This window comes from Vicugna pacos, chromosome 34, assembly GCF_048564905.1.
Source record: "Vicugna pacos chromosome 34, VicPac4, whole genome shotgun sequence".
NCBI classification, from domain to species: Eukaryota; Metazoa; Chordata; class Mammalia; order Artiodactyla; family Camelidae; genus Vicugna; species Vicugna pacos.
In genome coordinates this window covers 19,244,161-19,251,649 of record NC_133020.1, presented here as the reverse complement: position 1 = coordinate 19,251,649, position 7,489 = coordinate 19,244,161, and positions in this window count along the sequence as shown.

Sequence of the window (7,489 nt, the reverse complement as noted above, 5' to 3'; positions counted from 1 at the left end):
AGTTTCTCGTCTTGGACTTCTTTTATTATTATTATAATTTTTTTTTTTTGCTTTAAAACAAGTGTGATGCCGTATCAAGTCAATGTTATTCTCTCACAATGTACTCTTTAAGAGGTGTGGGTGTGTATTTGGGGTGCTAGCAAGTGCTGAAGTGATGTGATCGGTGTAAATGGAAGGTTTTTAGGAAGTATGGGAAAACAGTGTTGTGTCGGCTGTGATGGTGACATGATATGTAGTCAGCTGCCTTTTAAGAGGTCCTGTCTGTTCAGTGTTAAGTGATTTTTAAAAATAATAACCTGTTTTTCTGACTAGTTTAAAGATGGATTTGAAAATGGTTTTGGATGCAATTAGGTTGTGCTATTTGGACAATAAACTCACCTTGACCTGAAAAGTCCTCTGGCCGTTTTGACTTATTTCTAGACCAGCCGTCCTCAGAACGGAACACAGCTTTCTCACGTTGGAACTGTTGGCAGCAGTGGGAGTCGGGGGACACAGGAGCCCTCACCTGGAGGGCCATCCACGTGTGCGGCTGCGCGGCCGCAGCACAAGCCAGCGGTGCCGTAGTTCTTACTTGTGGGTCCTCCGGCAACCACCTTACAAATGCGAAGCCGCAGCCCACCTTCAGAAGGTGGGTCAGTCACTGCCACGGGGACCTGGCATAAGATGCTAGTCCCCTGATCACTGCCAGCTAGTCCCCCTTGGGTGTGAGCATCTCCTGGTTTCCCAGAAGCCCTCAATGCCACCTCCAGATTTGGGGTTGGGGGTTCTCTAGAGAGTCTCCCCCCAAAGCTTTGCCGGGTGCCGGCGGCAGTCGGTGGCTTGAGCCTGGTTCCTGATTGTTCCTGCATCCCTCCCGGGAGGGCTGGGCCACGGCTGCCTAGGCGGCGGGTGGGGAGGCAGAGCGGGCAGAGGGGTGGGCAAGTCCAGCAAACTGCCAGGCCCCGGTCCAGGCTGCTCCCAGACCTGACAGCTCAGCCCAGCGTCTTTCCCGGGAGCGATGGGTAACGCAGAGGGCCGTAACAGCCCTTTTGACGTTACCATAGACATTGGTTTTCTCTCTGGTTCCCTGCCTCTTTCAGTCACTGAAGGCTGCTTTCCAGTTTACTTCTGACCTGAGTTGTAGGCAGTAAGATTAATACTGGGCATTGTGGGAAAGTCCAGATTAAGACAGTCCTTGTTCCTCCCAAGTAACTCTACTTCATGGGATGTTTAATCTCACAAGGACTCTCAAAATTCCCCTTTGTCTCCAGCCCCCCACGGATTTCCACTCTTCTTGGAGAAAAGCAGGCGAACTTTCCTCTTGGGTTTCTGCCTGGTGGAGTCTGCGGGGCCTCTTGGGAGTTTCCAGGGCCCCTGGCTGCCGCTCTTAACCATCCTCGGAATCCTCTTCTGCACGACCTGCTGTCCAGCCAGGTCCCTCCCCCATCTGTGTGCCCTGCAGTATCGATGTCTTATCTGTTAATAAGCTACAACACTGCTTCTTCCAAAGCCACCCAGCAACGCTGGCTTCTCCCGTGCAGAGCTCTGCTGTTTGAGGTGGGGAGGAGGCAGGAAAGGCAAGTGCTCCACTGCCGGAGCAGCCGGCTCAGGATGAACCCAGGGCCCCTTCCCATGCACTCTCGGACCCATTTCATCCCAGAGCTGGAAGATCTCAAACCTGAGACAGCAGTGCCCTCTCTACGAGTGGAGCTTAGTGATGAAGGGAAGACTTTGGAATCCCAGGTCTTCTGTTGGTGCTCCAGTGAGCACTTGTCTATTGCTGATGACTTTCCAGGGATCTGGGACTTGAAGTCAGTGCACAGAGTTTGCACCAAAATGAAACATTCCGGTGGACTTTCTCCCCGTGCCGGATTCAGGGCTGAATGTTGCACCAGGGCATCTCTGCCCCGTTCTCTGTCGCAGGTGCTGGTGACCGTGGGTGTGGAGGTACGCATGTCACGAAGTGCTGACAGGTACCGTGAACACGCAGGGCCACGCTGGGCCCCCAGTGGGGAGCGGAACAAACAAACCCCTGCCCCCCGTTTTCAGAAGCTTCCCAGAGAAACAAAACTCACAGGCCCCCGAGATCGCACAGAGCTCTAACAGCAAATGCCGATGCCCCAGGGTGGCAGCAGGCACTTTCTGACGAGACAGGATGGGATTCCTCAAGCAAACGAGTTTTAGGGAAGCACATTTGATAAGATGCAGCCGAGTTTGGAAATAGAGTTTGATCCTTTTCCAAAAATAAGGGGGTGGGAAGTGGTCTTAAAAATGAAGGGAAAATATTCACACAGCTTGAAGAGCACACACAAGCTAGCGGATTTTAAACACCGTGGACACACGTTATCCTCATGAAACGGGGTAAACTCAGCCACAGACATCTACTTGGGATTCCCATGGACCTAATCTCTCCCAAGGCATAAAGAAATAAGGCTGGCCACTCTGAGATGATGGCTGGTGGCTTGGCTCTGGGCTCCCACTGCCTGGAGGGGCAGGTCCCATCCTCTGACCGCAGGGGGCGGGGGCAGGCAGAGCCCGGCAGCCTGAGAACACAGCAAGGCAGCACCGCTGATTTCCCTGGGGCGCTGCCTCAGCATTCCACGGGAGCTGGGCACTTACGCTTACCCAAATCACAGGCTTCCATTCCACTTGGGGTGCCCAGGCTTTGGCTCTGGCCTGGTCCCCCAGCACCCTCAGGCCTCGGTGGGTGTCAACGTGGAGCACTTCCTGGGAGGTCCACTAGGTGGCACTAATGGCACAGGCGGGAGCAACCTGCAGTGCGAACCAGCGACTATTTACACAGTATTTACACTGCATTAGGTATTGTAAGTCATCTAAAGATGATTTAAAGTCCCCACGGGAGGATGTGTGTGGGTTACATGCAAATATTGCGCCACTGTATGTCAGGGTGGGCATCCTCGGATTGTGGTGTCTGAGAAAGGGCCTGGACCCAATCCCTAGTGGACACTGAGGGACGACTGTATCTGCAAACAAGTCATGTTCCTTGTTCATTTTTTTTTAAAAAGGGCTTATTAACGCACATATTAATTTTCCCAAAGGGCAGGGGTGGAGGGGGATATTGTTTTCCTGCGGACCCTGGTGGAGAAGCCCGCTCTGACCCGTGGCGGGGAAGCCGTGAGCATTTACACCTTCCGTCCTGTCCCCTTCATATCTGCTGCCATTATTCTACATCAACTTAGGGAAGGTTCTCTTCCCCACAAAGTGACAGGCTGTAAGGCAAGGCATGAAAAGGGATTACTGGAGATGTGAACTCAAATAAAAGGGAGATCCCCAGAAACACATCAGGCTGAGACACCCTCCTTCCATGGTCCGGCAGTAAAAAAGCTGTTTGGCAGAAATGATTTTTTTGGAACTCGCGATGATGGGGAACTACGGGTGACAGGTGTCAGATGTTGGCAGAGCGGCTGCCAAAACACGTCTCCCTCCACCTTCAGACGTCCAGCCGAGGGCGAACTGGGCACCGTCGGGCTGGCAGCCCCTTCCCGCTAGGATCGCTGCCCACGTGATTAGTTCTCAGTCGCCGGACAAAGCAGATGGTTTATCATGTACGTGTGATATTTTCTTGGCCTCGAGATTCTGTTCTTCCATCAGAGAACAGTCTGTAATCAATTATGACAGTGGGAGGTGCAAGAAAACCCTGCCAATAAAAGTCCAAGACTCTCTCTTTCGCTAAATTTGCATAAACCACTACAATTTCCAACTTAAAAGCAATAGAGGTGGCGTCAGACATAACTTGGGGTAATTGCAAAACCACACTTCTCAGTGGGCCCTGAAGACTCCTATTAGTTGATACTAGTATTTGACGTCAGTTTTGTCTGTCTGTCCATTTTCAGTCTTAACCGTAAAACCTTCTTGTCTCTCTTCTGGTGACTCTTAAAGAACTTTACCTTAGAATCTTAATGTGATATGATCAGAAGCAGACAGAACAAATACCAAGAACACACACACCCATCAACTCAGACTTAGTTCCTGTTGTTTTAATGGAGGCACTGGGGATCGAACCAGGACCATGCTAAGCACGTGCTCTACCCTGGGGCTACACCCACACCCAGATTTCTTTTTGAATATTCAGAATTGTACGCTAGCAAATGGAATGGTAGTTATTTGGCTTGCCTTAGTGTGTACGCGTGGCCACGGACATAGAACGATGTATACATCACCCTCTACTCATCCTCTGGATAATTTTCTTTATGAAAAAATCTTGTTTAATTATATACATTCTGTCTATGGGAAAAAAACTCTTTAACAGTAGAACTGTGGAAGCATTTTTAACATTATAAACATCACCTAGAGAGACCCGTGACACAAATGACATGTTTCTTCTTATTTTGTTTTAATGTATGTATTTTTTCTTCTCATAAAACCAGATCAGGCTCATTGCGACAAGTTTTCTATCCTACCTTTTTTTCTTCTTTTCATTTAATTCACTTACCAGGGGAAGGCCAGCGTATCACTAAATAATTATTTAGGAACATGCCTTCTATGGATGACAGATATTAATGGGGCTTCTAAAATGGGACAGTCACCATTCCAGGCACTGAAGACGTGGAAGAGAACAAGAGAGTCCTTTCCTCCCAAAAACCTCCCTGAGTCCAGCAGAGAGAGACAGGCAGTGAACCTGTGAAAACAGTATTTCTGAAAAAAGGTGGGGGGAGGGCACAGCTCAGTGGTAGAGTGTGTGCCTAGCATGCACCAGGTCCTGGGTTCAATCCCCAGCACCTTCATTAAAAATAAATAAGTAAAAAAAAAAAAAGTACCCACCCAAATAAATAAATAAAAATTTAACTGCCTCCTGAGTTCTAGCAGAGAGAGAGGCATTGAAGGCTCAGTGGAGGACACAGTAAGGCCACAAGGAGACGTGGGGGACTGAAGACATAATTTGGTGATAGGCCCACAGAAACTTGTTTTTAGGTTTTGGATTCCTTCCTTCCCTCCTCCCGCCTCCTCCTTCCCCTTCTTCCTTTTCTTTCTTGTTGAAGATCTGAACAAGACAATTAACAAGGTTGATTCAGACATACATAGAACTCTGCCCCAAATAATGAAATGACAAATGTTTCTTCACAGATACACGTGAAACATTTACACAACACAACTGTGAATGAATTCACAGAACAAGTCTCCGCAAATTTCAGAGCTGTGTCACTGTAACGCTCTTTGAAGTCCTGGAGATTTAAGTCTATAAATATTTCAGCCTTACTATCAGAAGAAGGAAAAACCTTCCGTTTAAAAGACATATTTCTAAATAAGAAGAACACACATTTCACTGACTCATTAACCAACAGGCCAGCATTTGGCCACCACGTAACTATTTTCATTCTTAATGCTACGGCTGAAACTATTTAAATACCCCGGGGATGGGCTCCAACCCACACCCTACTCCAGCACGCCACAGTCCGAGCGGGTCAGGTTTTTTCATACCTGGCTCATCGTCAGTGAAAACTCTAATTAAATCTTTCTTTGAAAACAAAAGAGAAGGTCCAGCACTCAGCGTATTATTGCGCCTACAGAGATGCGGCATGACACGGCTGGGGAGTGTTGGGTTAAGGTGAAAAGCAAGGATTTCGTGAACCACTGGGTAGATGTATGGCCATTTACTAAGATGGGAAAGACCTGAAGACAAGTTGGCCTGAGGTGTCTATACGTGAGATCCCAGGGAAGACGCCCAGCTGGTAACTGGGTAAACGAACGGGCAGAGGAGAGAGTGGCCAAGATGGTGGAGAAGGAGGACCCTGAGCTCACCTCCCACAGGCACACCAAAATCACCACGTTTTACAGAGCAACAATTGATGAGAAAGACTGGAAGACCACAGAAAAGAGCTTGTACAACTAAGGATATTTAAAAGGAACCAAAACAAAATGGGTACGCAGGGCAGAGATGGAGTAGCGCCAAGACCACCACCCTGGGGGAGTGACCCCCAAGTGGGAGGGTAAGTACAATTGTAGAGGTTCTCCCCAGGGGCCAGTGGTCTGAGTGCCACGTCAGACTCCCCAGACCAGGGGTCCTGCACCAGGAAGATGAGGCCCCAGAATGTGGCCACAGGAACTGGCAGCAGCCACGTGTGGGAGTCTGTTCTGCTGCGAGGACCCTGGTGCTGGCAAGTGCTATTCTGGAATCCTCCCGAGCTTTTTGGCCTTGGGACCCAACCCCGCTCACCAGCCTTTCAGCAACAGTACTGGGATACCTCAGGCCAAGCAGCTTGCCAGGTGCCAACACCAGCTCCCAGGCCTTTTGGACCCTGCTCCACTCGCCCCTGGACAGGCACCAGCCCAGGACCACCACAGCCTCATAGCCTGTCATGTCAGGACCCAGCCCACCCACCAGCCAGATGGTACCAGTCCAGGACAGCCCTGCAGGCTGGAGACACAAGAACTGTACCCTGGATAAGACCACCTGGGAGACTGCAGGGTGGAGGAGGGACAAGGGTCAAGGGCAGCATCTTGGGGTACTCCGGCATGCCCAGTGCACTGTCCATGCACTGAACAGTCACGGGTGCCCCATATTTCCCATCACCTTGGCTGTTAGGCAAGTCATGTGGGTAGCTCTGGACAGTGAACAGAGGAAGCATCCAAGAACTGGTTTAAGACCCTCAGCTGTTCTCATTTCCTGCCCTAGTTTTCATGAGTCCATGTGCTGAGATCTATGTTAACTGTTAACTCCAGTCCCTGAGTGACTCTGTGGAGCAAAGTCCCTTTCTGATCCATGTCAGACACATAGCATGAGAGAGAAGTAAACTTTTGCAACCTAAGCCATGGAAATTTCAGGGTTAATTTGTTATTGCAGCAGAACTTGGCCTGTACTGACTAATTGAGAATTCTATCGCATGAGGGACCACAACAAGGCATCCTTTTTCATTAACAAAACAAAAAGCATGTGTGATTCAATATGTTGTCCACAAAAGTATATCAGTGGCTGTTTCTAGCTTCTATCTAAACAAAGTTTAAAGGAACTCCCTGTCATTTTATAAGCTGAAGGGTGATCTCTGAACTGTTGAGTGAATAACACAGGACAATGTCCATTCTTTCAAAGATCTGAATTTCTCAGTTATTTTTTCCTGATTCTTAAAATTTACAGATACACTTTTTATACATATTTCTTGGATAATTAAAAAGTTAATATTGGCCCTTATAATTTTCTTAATTTGTATGAAAACAATTCTTTCCCATTATATCAGCTAACTTTTTAGATGTATGATTCATTTGACCAACTGATGATAAAAGAGATTCCTCATTCATTCATTTCACAAATCTTAACTGAGCCCCTACTGTGTTCTAAACATTTTGATAGAAACCAGGGAAACAATAAAGAGTCAGTACCTACCCTCATCGTTGTGGTTTTGATACCACCTGGAGCATCACTTGCTGTCAAACTCTGCTCTGAGATCCCGAGAGATGGGAAATTAACTAATCTCTATGTGTCTTAATACAGTTACCTGTAAAATGGAAATAGTAATTCATTCCTTGCAGAGTTATTAAGAGTAATAAAATGAGA